General features: G+C 44.1%; 1 long non-coding RNA gene across 4 annotated transcripts in view; it reads right to left on the bottom strand.

The window, feature by feature from the left end:
• LOC109273735 (uncharacterized) overlaps window positions 1–18,777 on the bottom strand; it is a 30,107-nt gene that overhangs the window by 8,202 nt on the left and 3,128 nt on the right. For 3 of the 4 annotated variants that reach the window (XR_002083222.2, XR_008419676.1, XR_008419675.1), the window contains 2 exons: window positions 5,464–5,634; window positions 2,157–2,247 (listed from right to left, as the gene is read on the bottom strand). This is a non-coding gene — a long non-coding RNA (uncharacterized LOC109273735). Of the gene's footprint in view, window positions 1–2,156; window positions 2,248–5,177; window positions 5,279–5,463; window positions 5,635–18,777 lie in introns of all 4 variants that reach the window. The other variant, XR_002083223.2, reaches the window with a different exon arrangement.

Raw genomic sequence — 18,777 nt, 5'->3', positions numbered from 1 at the left:
TTCCCCACCATGTCCTAGGACCAAGAATGTGTCTGGCATAGAATAGACATTCAATAAATATTTTTTGAATTAATGTTACTGGGTATTCTGCCTAAGTAGCTGTATACTGGTAATGCTTATTTTCTTTTACATAGTGAAATATCATACATACAAAAGTACATACATTGCATATGTATGATTTAAAAAATAAGTGGATACCCATGTATTACCAGGAAGTGTATCAACAGTATCTTCTGAAGTACCAAAATAGATTTCAGACCAAGTCAAGTCCAAATTCTTTCACATTATGAGTCAGTCAGGACTCTCTTTGATGTAAATATCAGAAAAGCTAACTTAAACTGGCTTAGACAATAAGGAGATTTATCATATAAAGCCTCATTAAGGAAGAAAAGAAAGAAAGAAAGAAAGAAAGATAGAAAGAAAGATCCAGAGGTCAAGGGACCTTTAGGCAATGGTTAATCCAGTGCTTAGAAGATGTCATCAAACAGGGCACCTGGGTGGCTCAGTCGGTTAAGCGTCCAACTTCAGTTCAGGTCACGATCTTGCAGTTCATGAGTTCAAGCCCCACGTCGGGCTCTGTGCTGCCAGCTCGGAGCCTGAAGCCTGCTTCGGATTCTGTGTCTCCCTCTCTCTCTGCCCCTAACCCACTCACATTCTGTCTCTGTCTCTCTCAAAAATAAACATTAAAAAAGAAGGTGGCACCAAAGAACTGTTTCAATCCTTCTCTCCATTCTGCCTTCATTGGGATCAACCTCATCCTAAAGCTAGCTCACTAATGGTGACAAGATAACTGCAGACAGATGCAGGCCATACGCTCTGTTCCATGTCTAAGAGAGAGCAGGTATGCCTTTATCAAGGCATCATAAGCTAGAGATGCTGAGAACACTCTGATTGGACCTTCTTGGGTCCATGTATCACCTCTGGACCAATCACATGCCTAGGGAATGCAATGTGCTGACTAGCTTAGCTATGCTCAAGGGCTCCAACCTCGGAGCCCCAGGTAGAAACATGTGGATCCTCCAGCAGAAATCAGGGGCTGTTGGAAAGGCAGTAATGCAAGCTGGGGTGGTATTCATGAATGTCTACTATACCACTGTTCGCCAAAGAGCCCCTGACACCTGGAGTTCAGAGCCAATTGTATCTAGCTGTAGACAGTCTAACAAGCTCAGCGTCTGCTCTCACAGCCCACGGCAAGGGGCAGAGACTCAAAATAGATAGATTGGCGAAAACAGGCAGTGGCACCAAGTAGACACACGATCCCTAAGAACATGATCATTTAGCCCTAAGGGGAAAAAAACCACAGTGGCTCATTGGTGACAGGACTGGATTACACCTCCTAATGCAACGGTAATATTATGATGACCCTACATCCAGTGGACAATGGTTAGAAGAAAAAGGATGTTTAACGGATTTTGAAGAGATTCTATCAAAATAGCGACTATTATAAGGTAGACACTCCAAGAGATAAGTTTCAGTCCTCCCAAATGAAGCCAACTAAGTGAGCTGCTGTTAGCTGTAATCATCAAAATTATAGTGAGAGGAGAGCCATCTTTTCAATGGGTTTAGGGAATTTCTACCTATTCCAGGCCTATTATTAAAAGAAAATCGTAGCAGTTTAATGAGCAAAATGAGTGGTTGGGGTTTTGTTTTGTTTTGTTGTTTTCCGGGGGAGGGGGGTTGTTATTGTTTTTGTTTTTCATAAAAAGAAAGAAGTAGTCCTTTTCAAACTCAAAAGCTAAAAGGGGGAACTTAAGCTTTGGCTCACTATCTTTCCCACTTCTAGTAAGAAGTATGTTGGGGGCGGCTGGTGGTTCAGCCGGTTAGACGTCCAGCTTTGGCACAGATCATGATCTCACAGTTCATGAGTTCGAGCCACATACTGAGCTCGGCGTTGGCAGTGTAGAGCCTGCTTGGGATTCTCTCTCTCTGCCCCATCCATGTGCTCTCTCTCTCTCTCTCAAATAAATAAATAAACTTTAAAAAATAATTTTTAAAAAGTACGTTGGAGGTAGATATTTACTTTATACTTACTGGGAACCTGAATTTATTTTAGCTTGAATGTCCCTGACTGCATTTTGAGCAAGGAGGCAGTGGGGGGCATGGCCCACAGGTTTGCACATGGAGAAATCAAGACATGAACTGATGAAATAACTCACCTCTGGGGCTCTGTGGGTCCACTCGATGGCAGAACTTCCAATGTTGGTCCAACTCTTATTTGTGTGAGGCTGCTGATTTTGTTTTCAAGTACTAAAAATAAAAAAGAGAGGAATCAAGATCTGAGAGTAAAGAGGAGCCAGGACTCTACATGGGGACTCTGCATAGGGGATTTTGTTCCATTTGAAAACTCACTGCAACGTCCCACCGTCCATAATCACTTTTTTTCTTTAAATCTTTTACTTCTTCCATTAGGCACACTTAATTAAGAGTAGAAATAGAGGCACATGGGTGGCTCAGTTGGTTCAGTTTCCGAATCATTGTTTCCTCTCAGGTCATGATCTCACAGTTCGTGGGTTTGAGCCCCACGTTGGGCAGTACAGAGCCTGCTTGGGATTCTCTCTCTCTCTCTCTCTCTCTCTCTCTCTCTCTCTCTCTCTCTTCCCACCCTGCTCATGCTCTCTCTTTCTTTCTCTCTCTCTCTCTCAAAATAAAATAAGTAAACTTAAAGAGAGTAGAAATAGCAAGCTGTTCCCCAAGTGATACAATCTGAGAGCCACTTGAGAAAGGTGTTCACTCTACATTCTCCACCACCATTATGAAGTCCCACCAGTAGCGATTACTGGCACGGACGTGGGAGGGACAAGGTATTTTTCCACTTTCAGGGGCCTCCTAATAAATGGTATATATTCCTGAGAGACCTGATAAGACCTCCAGCTGCAAGAAGCAAGCTGAGAAGGGTATGTGGAAGAGAAGTAAAGGGAGCAGAGTTAGACCAGCTGGTTACTTTTACCTTAATCCAGCCTTACTTACTATTGGCCTTAATCCCCCACCTTTCTGAGTCTCCCTAATCTGGAACCCTCCACCTAAACTGTCATTCCAGAGCACTGCAACCCTTGCCCTCCCTCTCTCCCAGGCCCTGTATGAGTCTGCTTGGAATGCCACAACAAGGTCCCACAGCCTGGGACGCTTAAATAACAAAAATTCACTTCTCACCATTGTGGAGACTGAAGTCTGAGATCAAGGTGAGGACGGGGCTGGTTCCTTCTGAGGCCTCTTTCCTCAGCCACCTTCTCTTCATATCTCCACAGGGCCTTCCCCCTTGTCTGGGTCCCAATCTCTTCTTCTTTTTTTTTTTTTTTTAATTTTTTTAAATGTTTATTTATTTTTGAGACAGAGAGAGACAGAGCATGAACGGGGGAGGGTCAGAGAGAGGGAGACACAGAATCTGAAACAGGCTCCAGGCTCCGAGCTGTCAGCACAGAGCCCGACGCGGGGCTTGAACTCACAGAGTGTGAGATCATGACCTGAGCCGAAGTCAGATGCTTAACCGACTGAGCCACCCAGGCGCCCCTCCCGATCTCTTCTAATAAAGATAGCAGCCACACTGGATTAGGGGCCACCTTAATGAGCTCATTTTAACTTAATTACCCTGTTAACAGCGGTCTCCAAATTTGGGCACATTCTGAGGTACCAGGGGTTAGGGCTTCACACGTGAATTTGGGAAAACCCAAATCAGTCCACAACAATATCTGGCCTTAAAGAGTCCCCTCAGGGGCACCTGGGTGGCTCAGTCGGTTCAGCATCCAACTCTTGGTTTCAGCTCAGATCATGATCTTACAGTTTGTGAGTTCAAGCCCCACATCGGGTTCTGTGCTACCAGTGGGAAGCCTGCTTGGGATTCTCTCTCTCTCTCCCTCTCTCTCTGCCCCTTCCCCACATGAACTCTCTCTAAAAATAAATAAACTTTAAAAAATAAATAAAGAGTCCCCTTAAAGTCTCTTGACTCCTTTTCTGAAATATTGACCCTGAATCCACTTCAAATTTACTGTAACAGGTTTCTTTGAGACAGAATTTTCTAGTCTGAACAGCACCCCTCCCCGCCCCCCCCCCCCCCAGCCTCCCAAAAACATTAGGCAGGACACAGTATGTTTAAACTTGGAGGCCAACCTGCCTGCAACTTGTGAGTTTGTTTGCTTGAACAACTGGGTTCCATGCGGGAACTATCCCACGGGACAACTGTCTGGATTGGGCCTCTCTGGTGACAGGCACACTAGGATTTTTGAGGAGCTGTGGGCCCAGGCGGAGAGCTGCCTCCTGCCAGCAGCTGACCAGAAACGAGAGCAATTGAGAATTAAAGGGAAAAACTGCCCCAGCACCGAAATAAAAGCAAAGGCCCTTGCTTCCTCCCCTGGTTGCATCCTGGGGACCACAGAGATCTCTACGGCAGCTAGCCCAGCTCTCTGATTGAGGCCGTCCCTCAGGCTTTAGTTCTGAGGGATACCTGGCTGCATACCTTTGTAAAAGAACGGCCCTGTGTCAGGTTTGGACTGTCACTGAGCACAGGCTGGAGGTATTTGTGGACTGCCATCACTCCAAGGCCCTATGGTAGGAGCAGCTCCCGGCTTTCAGCCTCTTCTCTGAGCTGTGTGACCACACCCTGATTCAGATAAATGGCCTCTCATCCCCCCCGCACCCCACCCCATGCCTCGGCCCCACTACCCTGGTCACTGGGCTGGTTTCGGAATCCAGAAAGTACGAGGTAAATTCTACACGTATTCCATCCACTCAGTGGCCACCACGCCCAGGGGTGTCCTCTCCACTGTTCAACCTGGAGAATTTAGGGCTGGACGGCAGTCCTGTGCAATGACCTTGAATCAGGGCCTCACAAAACAGTGTGCAGGCAGTCTCAGTAGTTCACGGACGCACCCTTAACTAACCCAAGAAAGCAACCTTCCCTGTGGAAGAAAGGAATACCATCTCCTTTTCTGGAAATCCCTAAAAATCGGCGAGAGGTTCATCTTGTTTGAGCTGGAGGACATGGGACTCCAGAGGGGACTGTCTCCTGGGGCCCGGCGTTCTCCTTGGATCTGCGCCCGGCCCCCTAACACTGGTCAAGCTCAGCAGGGACTCCTCCTCCGGACCTGGAACCGTGTCCCTCAGTTGTGATTGCTCTGGACATCGTGGCCTCTCCCCAACCGGCTCCCGTGCTGTTGGGGTCTCGCTGGTCCAAGAACACTGACCGTGAGCTTTGCTTGCAGTGACCCGCTGGTGATACCACACTCTGCGGATCTCGTGCTCTGAGATGCTAATGCTCTGCCCACGCACGGGTTCCCGTGGGCCCCTGTAAGGGGCGAGATACATCAGTGACTCAGAATCGACTCGACTCTCTAGACTCATCCACCGTGTCCTTTCCTCCTGGTTGCCATCACACTGGCTGACTGCACTGTCAGCAATCACCTTCCTGCTCCCTTGCATTTGCCCACCAGCCTCTGCCCTCCCTTCTTGACCCCCTAGTCTCTTCCTTACCCCCTTCCGTCTGGTTTCCGTGTACTGCAAGTCAGTTTCATTTTAGAAACGGCGAGTTAATTCCATGTGCCAGGTGCCACGGGGGAACGAATGCACGGCCCTGGCTACAGAGAGATGAGATCCGTGGGGTGCACAGAAACAGCCACGCCACCAGGCAGAGCAATCCAAGCCCTGTAAAAAGAGAAAGAGGAAGAAAGGAGAGGTAGTTGTTTGGGGGACACTCAGGAAATCGCCATGAAGGAGGCGGCATTTAAGATGAGCTTCAAGGACCAACGAGGTCTTTGACAGGCCAGGACGTGAGTCATCCCTACAAGCGGGGCAGTTCCTGGACGGGGGCGGGCAGGGGCAGCACAGAAAGTATCCAGGCTGCAGAAGAAGGGAGAGATTTGAGGGAGGAGGGGATGTGGGGGTCAGATGGAGAGGAATGTCGCCCTGGAGAGGCCGGCTGAGCCTGGTGAGCCACTGAGTGAATGAGCAGGACCCACTGGGAGGAGTATTTACAGGTCAGTAACTTCTCACCGACTAGGCTTTGTTCCAACTCGACTGCCTAGTAATCACAAAGGAATTGAATCATTCTTATAACTGCGAGATCCCCAAGTTCTTTTATGTCAACCTTCTTGGTCCTGGGGCGTGCGTGAAAACTGAAAAAGCGTAACTCAGGGGGCTCATAATGAGTCAGTGATTTCAGAATCTGCATGTGAGCGGGTCAGGAGTCTTCCTTGTGAGTCTCCCCTGAGGAAAGCGTGAGCACCTGCCGGGTCATCCAAGCCTGGGGAGCGGACTGGGGTGCTGCCCGCCCCTCCCCCAGCCCCTCTCTGAAAGCCAGGGGCTGCTCCAGCAGCAGTGGTGGGGGGGACCTCGGGCCCTCCCACCTCAACCCCTCTCCTCATCGGCTCTGACTTGGGGGAGAACCGGGTCATCACTTGACCATCCTGAGACGGCTGCCAAGAAGGCTCTGTCCCCGGAGGCCAGTTTTGGCTGTTCCTGGACGGCAAGCGCGGGTGAAACGGAAGGCGGTGGAGATGGCAAACGGTGCGTCAGGGGATAGCGATCAGGGCTATATCCCCTGATAGCCCTGAGGAGGGTGGTCACCACAGGCTGCTGCTGAAATGTCACACCGCGCTGGCACACGCCGGTCCTCCTGTTTCAGTTACTGGATACTTTTTCCCTTATTTAAACATATCCAGTCAATGCCATCCTACAGGTATGCCTTCACTGGGCAAGAAGACAAAAGCTATATGTTTTTAAAATACATTTAAATATGCTTTTCCCTCTGCAAGCCAATGTATATGGCTTTTTTCTTTTCTTTAAATGTTTATTTGTGTATTTTTGAGAGAAAGAGTTAGAGAGCAACCACGGGAGGGGCAGAGAGAGAGAAGGAGAGAGAGAGAGAGAGAGAGAGAATCCCAAGCAGGCTCCATCTGTCAGCAGATCCCCATGCGGGGCTTGAACTCATGAACCATGAGATCATGCCCCGAGCTGAAACCAAGAGTCGAACATTTAACCGACTGAGCCACCCAAGTGCCCCTATGTTTTTTTGTTCAACTAATTATCTGAAATCTACTTTGCCAAAAATCATAGCCTGTCATCTTATAGCCTTGTTTTAATAATACAGTGCTTTTAGGGGTGCCTGGGTGGCTGAGTTGGTTGAGAGTCCAACTCTTGATTTCAGCTCAGGTCATAATCTCATGGTTCGTGGGGTTGAGCCCTGCGTCGGGCTCTGTGCTGACAGCTCGGAGCCTGGAGCCCGCTTCAGATTCTGTGTCTCCCTCTCTGTCTGCCCCTCCCCTGCTTGTGCTCTCTCTCGCTCTCTCTTTCTCTCTCTCTCAAACATAAATACACATTAAAAAATTTTTAATAATAATAATGCACTGCTTTTATAGCAACTCTACCTGTCAGGCAGTGTCCCTGAATTGGCAAAGGTTTTTCTTGTTTTTTGAAGAAAGCTACAGGTTGGGGATCAGGAACCATGTCCTTCCTCTGGTTCTCTTGGAGCTTCAGTTTCTCCATCATCTACTTAATGAATTAGTGTTGGAAAAACATTCTGAGACAGAGGCATGAAAACCACTATAGGGCCAGAGGTACGGAAGTAGCTCATCTTAAGCAAAAGAAGCATTCCTATGTGCAACATAGGCTTTTTTTTTAACATTTATTTTTGAGAGACAGAACATGAGTGGGGGAGGGGCACAGAGCGAGAGGGAGAGGGAGGGAGGGAGAGGGGGGAGAGGGAGAGAGAGAGAGAGAGAGAGAGAGAGAGAGAGAGAGAGAGAATCCAAAGCAGGCTCCAGGCTCTGAGCTGTCAGCACAGAGCCTGAAGTGGGGCTTGAACCCAAGAACCGGGAGATTATGACCTAAGTCAAGTCAGATGCTCAACTGACTGAGCCACCCAGGTGCCCCAAAAACAGTCTAGTTGCTTAGAGATACATTAAATTGAAAAAAAAATCTTGACCATGTCATCAACATTCCTTGAGTAAATGTAGCTAGTGTTTTGTAAGGATATTCTTTTAATGTCCCTTGACCTTGGGCAAAGATTCTCATGCATATGAATCACCAGGGGACTTCCTATATCACATCTTCTTTATCCATTCATCCATCGATGGACATTGGGCACTTTCCATACTTTGGCTATTGTTGATAGTGCTGCTATAAACATTGGGGTGTATGTGTCCCTTCAAAAACAGCACACCTGTATCCCTTGGATAAATACCTAGTAGTGTGATTTCTGGGTCATAAGGTAGGTCTGTTTTTAATTTTTTGAGGAACCTCCATACTGTTTTCCAGAGTGGCTGCACCAGCTTGCATTCCCACCAGCAGTGCAAAACAGATCCTCTTTCTCTGCATCCTCGCCAACATCTGTTGTTGACTGAGTTGTTACTGTTAGCCATTCTGATAGGTGTAAGGTGGTATCTCATTGTGGTTTTGATTTGGATTTCCCTGATGATGAGTGATGTGGAGCATTTTTTCATGTGTCAGTTGGCCATCTGGATGTCTTCTTTGGAGAAGTGTTTATTCATGTCTTTTGCCCATTTCTTCACTGGATTATTTGTTTTTTGGGTGTTGAGTTTGATAAGTTCCTTATAGATTTTGGATACTAACCCTTTATCTGATATGTCGTTTGCAAATATCTTCTCCCATTCCGTCAGTTGCCTTTTAGTTTTGCTGATTGTTTCCTTCGCTGTGCAGAAGCTTTTTATGTTGATGAGGTCCCAATATTTCATTTTTGCTTTTGTTTCCCTTGCCTCTGGAGACGTGTTGAGTAAGGAGTTGCTGCAGCCAAGGTCAAAGAGGTTTTTGCCTGCTTTCTTCTCAAGGATTTTGATGGCTTCCTGTCTTACATTTAGGTTTTTAATCCATTTTGAGTTTATTTATTGTGTCTGGTGTAAGAAAGTGGTCCAGGTTCATTTTTCTGCATGTCGCTGTCCAGTTTTCCCAGCACCACTTGTTGAAGAGACTGTCTTTATTCCATTGGATATTCTTTCCTGCTTTGTCAAAGATTAGTTGGTCATACATTTGTGGGTCTATTTCTGGGTTCTCTATTCTGTTCCATTGATCTGAGTGTCTGTTTTTGTGCCAACAACCTGGACATTCTTAATGCACCAAAGGCCCTCACAACTTAAAGATACCTTGTAGTAAATACACTGATAAAAAAAAATTATTTGGCCTTCTTAGAAATGTTTCAAACATTTGGAATTTCTTAACACAACTTTTTTTTTTAACAGAGTGGAAGTTAGAATGGCTTATTCTTGATCATGTCTTCCCACTTATTAAATTAGATGACTCCTTCCTTACTAGTATATCCTAGTTAGCTCGAGTCAGATTTTAATTGCTTAAACTATTCAATTTATGAATCTACCGGGTCTGTTCCTCTTCCCAGGAGAGGAAGGGGAAGGGAAAGTCAATGAAAATTAAATGACCTAATTTTGCTCTTCTTCCTAAACTTGGGAAATGAGCTGATGAAAGACAAAACTCAAGCCTATTAGGGACTTGTTGGTATAGTTGTGCCCCTTATCCATGGGAACACGTTCCAAGCCCCCCACTGGGTGCCTGAAATCAGAGATGGTACCCAACTCCACATACACTGCATTTTTTCCCGTATATACACAACTATGATAAGGCTTAACTTCTAAATTAGGCACAGTAAGTGACTAACAACACGAATAATGAAGTAGAACAATGATGATATACTATAATAAAAGTTATGTATATCGCGCTGTACTCGCTCTTCTTGTGATGACGTGAGATGATCAAATGCCTACATGATGAGATGAAGCAAGGTGAATGACATACCACAAGGCTCCTGGTGACCTTCTGACCATCCATCAGAAGGAGGGTCATCTGCTTTGGACCTTGACTGCGGGTGACCGAAACCATGGCTGAGGGAGAGGGAAGAATTACTGGATATGTCAACTGGCCCTGCGATCCTCAAATAGTTGGTTGGAAATGTGCATATTTAAATACCCCCATTGAGAATAATTTTTCTCCCACCAGAACGCATAGTTCCTAAGGGTTCGTCTGCCCTTCCTGAAAGAGACAGAGACTGAAGCAAACTCTGTGCCCTGGCCAGCTCTCCCTATCACCTGCATGGCCCACACTCCCTTTTTGTCCCCCCACCAGTCTGGTTAAGGGCTTCTGAGTAAAACCAAACGAAGACGTGAAGATGGGCAAGACGATGAAGCCTGTGTAGCATGAATCCTGTAGCCTTATCCCTTTACAGTTTCTGGGCTTTTGCTTCGATGCAGGGCTTCAGTCTGCCCTGGAAAGACGTGACACTTTACATAGGTGAGCTTGACTCAGAGAATTGCTCTGCTTTAGATTTGCCTGAAACATGGAAGCAAAGAATCTTCTCATAAGTATAAAACAGTGCTTTGTATTTAGCATTTAGCAATTCTTTATGAAATCCTTAAGGAAAATGCTCGAATATTTCCATCAAACTCTTGGTGGGTTTGTACGCAGCTCTCAACCTTTCTGTAGCTGGGAAATGCATCTTCTGGTTTTTCTTGTCCCTCTTAGTACCTCCTCAGCTGACTCCACTCAGATGAATACTTAAGGTGAGATTTCCACATTTTGAATGTTTGTAACTATTCCCTAAACTCTCATAAAGGTCATACTTTTCCCCAATACTAATTTGAAACCTTGAAAATAGTCAGCAACAGAAGCACAAATCCCTTAACCAACTTTATAGAGAGAGGTGCTTGAATCAGTCAGAAGAACTCATGTTCGGAAGGCAGCTCCAGGGGTAAGGGGAGCGCAACAGACAGAATTCTCACTCACTCAGACACTTACTACATGCATGAGTTTGAGCGAATCATGGAACCCTTTTTGAACCTCAGTTTCCTCACCTGTAAAATGGGAAGAATAATACCTTCTAAAGACTATTATGAGAATAAAATGTGTGTGAATGAGTTCTGTAAACTGTGAAATGATATAAAGATATGCAGCATGATTATTACTATACCCCTGAGATATGAGAGGGTCACCAGGCCTCTTAAGGAGCTTAAGAAAGAAGCTTAGAGCCCAAGAAGGAAGCCAAAAGGTGAGGGCCGAACCCTTCATGGCAGTAAACAGATGCAGCTGGCCCCATGAGTGTTCTCACATCTATGAAGCACAGGGACCTCATGCCACAGGTTGATGTCCTATTTATGAATATTATATAATCCAAGAATCTCCATGGCTTCCTACTTCTTGAGGTCACTCTTTTACTTAATATCAAAGTCAATGACTTAGGTAGTGATGATGGCAGAGCTTAGAACACATATTTGCCTAACATACCTAAGGGCACGGGGATTTGCTTTCTTACCCACGCTGCAATTGATTTATCTGCTGTCCTCTGACTCCAAATGATTATACCCAGCTCTATTTTACTTCTCCTTGCTTTCCAGAAAATCCTGGGCTATGACCCTCTTCATTCCCCCAAAGAGCCCAAAGAGTGTTAGGAAGTTCAGGAGTTGCACAGGAATGCCACACAATTTGCAAACTCTTCAACTTTACTGTCAGACATCGTTCTTCTGAAGTCCCGCATTCCCACAAAGGGAATGTTTTATGTGTCTCTCCATAGACCGTGGTCTTCTGTCACGTTGTTAGCTAGCCCTCCCTGCTTCCCGCCTCTCTTGACCCTTCCATTTCCTCCTTTAGGATCCCAATCTCCTTCCTGAGTTGCCAGTGGAGTACCCCTGTTTCCATATCATGCAGAATGATTTGTGTGTGTCTATACTCCTCCCAGCTCAAGAAATCTAAGGAGAGAGGCTGGCCTTTCACAACCAGAGAGGGTGATGGATGGACCAATGAATTTCATGAATGAGATGCCTGGCACACAGTTTAAAACAAGGTTCCCAATGGAAACCAGAGGAGACATTCAGCTTGTTCAATGGAATGAATAATGCCCAGAGGTGGCGATTTTTCAGGTCATCGTCATAGAAGTAATATGTGAGGTCAGGCTGATGAATGTCTTTGCCCAAGGAGCAAAGAGCATCTTTGCTCTGCTTGAAAGATTCAACTTGGGGAAAAATACTTAGATTTAATGGATGATCCCAACTGTCAGAGACTGAAAATCAGGTTGGGACCTAAGAGAACACAGCTTCAGAACAGTTGTGAGACTAGAACCCAGATGATAAGGGTTTAAGAAATAAATGGGGCGGGGCGGGGGGGGGGGGCGCCTGGGTGGTTCGGTCAGTTAAACATCCAACTTTGGCTCAGGTCACAATCTCATGGTTTGTGAGTTCAAGCCCCACATCGAGCTCTCTGCTGCCAGCGTGGAGCCTGCTAGGGATGCTCTGTCCCCCCTCTCTTGCCCCTTCCCTGCTCTCTCTCTCTCAAAAATAAATAAACATTAAAGAAAAAAAAGAATGGGAGGTGAAGTGATGAAGGCAATACATATGTTTAGCCTGCTATATTCTTATGTGAATCATTAGCAAAGTTAGCAAGCATTTTAAGAAAAAGCCAAGGGGGAAAAATTCTCTTTTACCTATTTATTTGTTCCTGTAACTAGCTTATTCAAGAGTCTCACCCTGTTGGGGCATAAGCATGAATCAGTTTTATTGCTGCCAGTATCTGCCCCCAGCTGTTCTCTGTGAAATTGCCATTTCCCACAGACTGGCAGTACATCAGGGATCAGATTGGCCAGATTTAATAACTTCTCTAACAGTTTTGGTTATTAAACCAGTCTATGTTTGTTTTTCAGGTTCAGTTCTAATTATTAAAACTAACAGCAACAACAGATAGGAAATATTGGAACTCTCCTACACGCACTGCTGGTGGGAATGTACAATGATGCAACTGTTGTGGAAAGCAGTATGGCGGTTCCTCCAAAATTCAAGCACGGAATCACAGTATGATTCAGCAATTCCACTTCTGGGTGAATATACAAAACCACCGAAAGCAGATACTTGAATAGATACTTGTGCACCCATGTTCACTACAGCCTTGTTCCCAATAGCCAAAAGGTAGCAGCAAGCCAAGTGTCTGTTGACAGATGAAAGAGTAAACAAAATGTGGTATATCCATTCAGTGAAATATTATTCAGCCTTAAGAAGGAAGGAAATTCTAATATATATGTTATAACGTGAATGAACTTGAAAACATTATGCTAAATGAAAGAAGCCAGATGAGAAAGACAGCGTATGACTCCATATATATGAAGTAGGCAAATTCATAGACAGAAAGAACAGTGGTTGCCAGAGGCTGGAGGAAGGCAGAATAGGGAGTTAGTGTTTAATGGAGATAAAGTTTCGGCTTGGGAAGATGAAAACGTCCTGGAGATAGATAAGTGGCGATGGTTGTTGTGAATGTAACAATGCCCCTAAGTTATACATTTAACATTATTAAAATGATAAATTTTATATCATGTATATTTCACAACAATAAAAAAAAATTTTTTTCTTAAAAACTTAAAACCTTCCACCTCAATCTCATTTGCCTGGCTTATTGGCCCCCTGGAAAGCAGCTTATTGGGTCTGCCTCTCAGATAATTTGTGTTCCTTCAGGTAGAGCCCCGGAAACTAAAAGGTCCCCTTCCTTACACTCCCGTGAAATTTCCAGCCTGGGAGCAGGCACCAGTCTTCCAAATCCGTGTTCAAACCTCAGCAGGAAACACATTCTGTGCCATGCTCCTCAAATGCTTGGCATGACTTTACCCCACTCAGTTCCTGGTGGCCTGAGGGTAACGTGGGGTAATGTGCTCCCCGTCTTGCTGAACTCCGGTCTTTCTGAGCGATTTGTCTCAGGCCCATGCTTGGCCGTGGGATGAGAGGAACCCCTTCTAAGGCAGAATTCTAGGACGCCCCCTAAGACTCCAGCTCCCTGGTGTCACATCCTTGTATAATACTCTCCCCTTGAGTATCAGTGGAACCTGAGAACACAACGGGGTGTTACCTCTGTGATTACGTCACATTATGTGGCAAAAGGGATTCTGCAGACCTAAAGTCCCTAATCTCGGAGATAATTGGAAGGGAGGTTACCCTGGGTGGATACAAAAGCCATATATCCCTCCTCCCCAGCAGGGGGAGAGAACAGCCTCCCCACATGAATACTAACTGCATTTCCACAAAGCTTAGGACCCTCAAGCCTCTTCTTAGTTAGGAAATGGGGGAGGGGGCTGTTGGTGGCAGGGCCAGTTCACATTTGTTGACTGTCAATAAATCCTGAGGAAATAGTCCCTGGTTAATTGCTGGTGACGTCTTGAATTTGGAATGTAAGAGGTGGTAAGTACTGTTAGTCCTTAGTTTTAATTTTAGGACAACAGGAAACACATCCCACAACATTTTATTATTCACAGCGAATGGTAGCGTGTGGTCTGATTTCCCTTTTCTTTTCCTGTTGTGATTTTTATCCTATTTAACAATCTAGAAATTGAAATAAAATATTTCAAGCTTGGGCACCTGGGTGGCTCAGTCAGTTAACTGTCCAACTCTTGATTTTGGCTCAGGTCATGATCCCAGGGTTGTGGGATCGAATCCTGCACCAGACTCCACGCTGGGATTTTTGGGATTCTCTCTCTCTCTCTCTCTCTTTCTCTCTCCCCCTCACCCCTTACCCCCCTTGCACTCTCTCTCTAAAAATATATAAAATGAAATGAAATGAAATGAAATGAAATAAAATGAAATGAAATGAAATGAAATGAAATAAAATAAAATAAAATAAAATAAAATAAAATAAAATAATTTTTAAGTTTATCCAAGGATTGCCAGTAAGGTTTCCCCTATCCTTCCTTCCACCAATATTGAAACTCGGAAATACAATTGACACTCAGTGCCTGAGAGCCTGGTAACGCCCAGGTGGCCCCGATGGGAATCAAGCCGCTGCATCTGTAAAGCTGGGACCCAGACTGGGACTTTGCTGCCCCACAAGTGGCCACCTATCAGGTTGGGTGATTCCTTTATCCTGACTCTGACTGCAACACTAGGAAAGAGCTCACTCACAATTCAGGAAATTAACATGCTCAAGTTCAGGGTCAGATCAAACAGGAAGTTCTACTGGTTCACAACAGAATTGTATAGAAAAATGTCCACCTCCAAACTTAGCTGTTGATGTAATGAAATATTTCAACTGAAATGGGTTTATAGAAGTTCAACTTCGCAGAAAGGCAACAAATGACACACATACAGTACTCCACCTACTATACTCTCTCTCCTTCCAAATGTGGTACCCGCTCTGTGACACAAACAGGACCGAGTCTCACTGAGTCCTGCTCTTACCCGACACTCACCTGAGGCTGGTGTTGGCCCGTCTTCAAATCTCCTGACACCAAAAACACTCAGGAGGAATGGAGGAGGTAGTGAAGGTTTGGTGGGAAGGTGGTGAGGGTTAACAGACACCTTGCACAGGAAACTTCCAAGACTCTCCTTTCCTTCGCTGAGGTGGGGGGGGGGGGGCACCTGGGTGGCTCAGTCAGTTGAGCTTCTAACTCTTGATCTTGGCTCAGAGCTCATGATCTCACAGTTTGTGAGTTCAAGCCCCACATTGGGCTCTGTGCTGATGGCTCAGAGCCTGCTTGGGATTCTGTCTCTCCTTCCCTCTGCCCCTCCCCTGCTTGTGCTCTCTCTCTCTCTCTCTCTCTCTCTCTCTCAAAATAAATAAACTTAAATATATATATATATTTGAAAAAAAAAATATATATATATATATATATTTGAAAAATAAATAAATAAAAGTCCTTCCCTCAGCAGCTGCCCCATACCCAGTCTCTTCAGACACAAGCCATTTCCAAACCCTGTCGGCCTCGCATACTCCATCTGTAAACTGAAAACTAGCCAGAGATCAGCATGAAGCAAAACAAGTTGAACTTGGTCAAATTTTAACTACGAATTATGCCTTAGGCTTATCTCTGGGGAGAGATGTAGTTCATCTCACTATTGGTTTTATTTACAGAATCACTTACATTCTATCTGTGGGTTAACAGACTGTTGGTGATTAACCATTTTATCACCTGAGTCTTGTCTGTGTCTCCCCAAGCCCTCCTGGACCATAAAGTCCATGTAGGCAGGGGGGTTGTGCATGCTGTCCACCATTGTACCTCCTGGACTTTGCCCATAATAGTGCCTGCCACGTGGGACCACAAAGAATATTTGGGTGAAGGATGAATGGGCACCATACCTCCTGTCTCCCTGTATGGACCTCATTCACTGGCAGGTCTTAAGCCTGTCTGACCAGCACTTCCTGTTCCCCAGGGATCTTTCGGGGGGGTCTTGCTTCTCTTTCTGAATGCTTACCATTAAGTTTCAAGAATAACTTGTTTAGGGGTGTGTGAGTGGCTCGGTCGGTTAAGCATCCGACTTCAACTCAGGACATGATCTCACGGTTTGTGGGTTCGAGCCCAGCGTCAGGCTCTGAGCTGTCAGCACAGCTTCAGATTCTGGAACCTGCTTCAGATTCTGTGTCTCCCTCTCTCTCGGCCTCTCCCATGCTTTTGTTCTGTCTCTCTCTCAAAAATAAACATTACATTTTTCTTTTTAAAGAATAACTTGTTTACTGTTTTCTTGCATATTTGTTTCTTCTACATGTTTCTCCTTCAAAATACTGCCCGGGAATACAGACCTCATCCACTTGCTTTCAGGAAGTATGGAACCATTCCACCATCATCTTTTCTAGTTTTCCTCTAAATGTGCCACCAAAAAACCTCCAGGTCATAAATTCTTCATCTGTAGAAGTAGATTAAATATTTCTTTTTTAACTTTTTAAATGATTTCTTCTTTCTTTATTTAAAAAAAGTTTTAACGTTTATTTATTTTTGAGAGAGACAGAGAACGAGCAGGGGAGAGGCAGAGAGAGAGGGAGACACAGAATCCAAAGCAGGCTCCAGGCTCTGAGCTGTCAGCACAGAGCCCGACACGAGGCTCCAACTCACGAACCATGAGTTCATGACCTGAGCCGAAGTCAGATGCCTAATGACTGAGCCAGGCACCCCAATTATTTCTTCTTTCAAATCAAGAAACTTCACTAAGAAATCTCCTGGCAGCATAACAGCGTTCTTCTCTTTCTCTCATTGTCCATCAAGTATATATTGAATGTTTGATATGAGCCAGGCTCAATGCTATACACGTTGGCATTTACTGTCTCATACAGAAATATAATATTTATTAGTTTTTGTTGATTTCTAAAAGTAATATAGAGTCATAGCAGAAAATTTGGAACTAAACAGAACCATAAATAAGAATCATGTAATCAGAGCCAGAAACAGTAACTGCCATCATTTCGACAGATTTCTTTCTAATTTTCCATACATACGTGCGTTTTCCAAGTATGTGGAAATGTATTTCCATGAAATAATAATTTACATATAATTTTGTAATGTTCTTTCCCCCCTTAACAATATATAGATATTTTCTTGTAGCCACAAAAAATTCCTCATTTTTATTTTTAATTCTTTTTTAATGTTTATTTTATTTTTGAAGGAGAGAGAGACAGAGCATGAGTGAGGGAGGGGGAGAGAGAGAGGGAGTCACAGAATGCGAAGCAGGCTCCAGGCTCTGAGCTGTCAGCGCAGAGCCTAATGCGGGGCTCAAACTCACAAACCATGAGATCGTGACCTGAGCCAAAGTCAGATGCTTAACCAGCTGAGCCACTGCAGCACCCCAGAAAAAGTTCTCAATTTAAAAAGCTATTAATATTTTATTTCTCTCCAATTTTGGATATTTTGTTGTTTCCAATTTTGTGACGTTATAAAAAGGAGACAGCAGTACATATCCCTAGGCACACATCTTTGTGCTCGTTTCTGACTACTTCTATAGAATTCCGTACAGATACGGAATTATATGATCAAAGTGTATAAACATTTTTAAAGCTGGGAAATATTTTATAAAATTGCTTTCCAGTAAAGTTATATTAATTTATGCTTCCACTAATAGTATATAAAATTTCCCATTTCACTGCACCCCTGTCATTATTGAATATTAAAACTTAAAAAACTATTTTCTAATAGGGATACTATATACAATTTAAAATTTTTACTTTTTCAATTACTAGCTAGTCCAAACACTTTAAAATATAATACATACAGAGAGAGGGAGCTAATCAATTACTATTTTTGTGGTAATTTCCCCATTGAGTTTTTTAAGTTTTCTTGTCAATTTATGGGTATTCTTGTATTGAGGATGATACTAACTGTCAGATTTGTTATGCATAGTTCTATAGAGTTTTTTTCTTTCCAAATTTTGTTCACAATATTTTTAGTTGTCAGGATTTAAAATTTTTTATGTAATCTAGTCTAATGGCCATTTCATCTATGATTTTTCCATTTCTTTTCTTCCCTCATCTTGAGATCACAAAAATATCTGACTAAATTTCCTCCTAGTTTTAAAATTCTTTAATGTAGCTGAAATTTGTTCTAGCACATAATGAAAGGTAAGGCTTACAGTGAGTATTTTTTCAAATTACTAGTTTTCTAAAGCCGGTTTATTGAGAATCTGTCCTTTTTAAATTTATTTTAGATGACTCTGTCATCACATCTCACAGTCGACACTATACCAACACTATCCTTTTCTGGATTATTGATTCTATTCTATTATTTGTATCACTCAACATCTGTTACTGTTCTATTGACACTTTTAATTATTATAGTCCTGAACTATGTTTCAATTAAAAACGGTGCAATTTATCATATTTTTCTCCATTTCTTAACTCTTCTCATCTGCTGTTTATTCAGGTCGTTAAAATAATTTTGTTTTTGGGGCGCCTGGGTGGCTCAGTCGGTTGAGTGGCTGACTTAGGCTCAGGTCATGATCTCGCAATCCGTGAGTTCAAGCCCTGTGTCGGGCTCTGTGCTGACAGCTCGGAGCCTGCATCCTGCTTCAGATTCTGTGTCTCCCTCTCTCTGGCTTTCCC

This window comes from Panthera pardus, unplaced genomic scaffold, assembly GCF_024362965.1.
Source record: "Panthera pardus isolate Hobbes unplaced genomic scaffold, ASM2436296v1 HiC_scaffold_6, whole genome shotgun sequence".
Classification (NCBI taxonomy): domain Eukaryota; kingdom Metazoa; phylum Chordata; class Mammalia; order Carnivora; family Felidae; genus Panthera; species Panthera pardus.
Note: the sequence above shows the minus strand (reverse complement) of the source record. Positions and strands in the feature narration are given on the sequence as shown.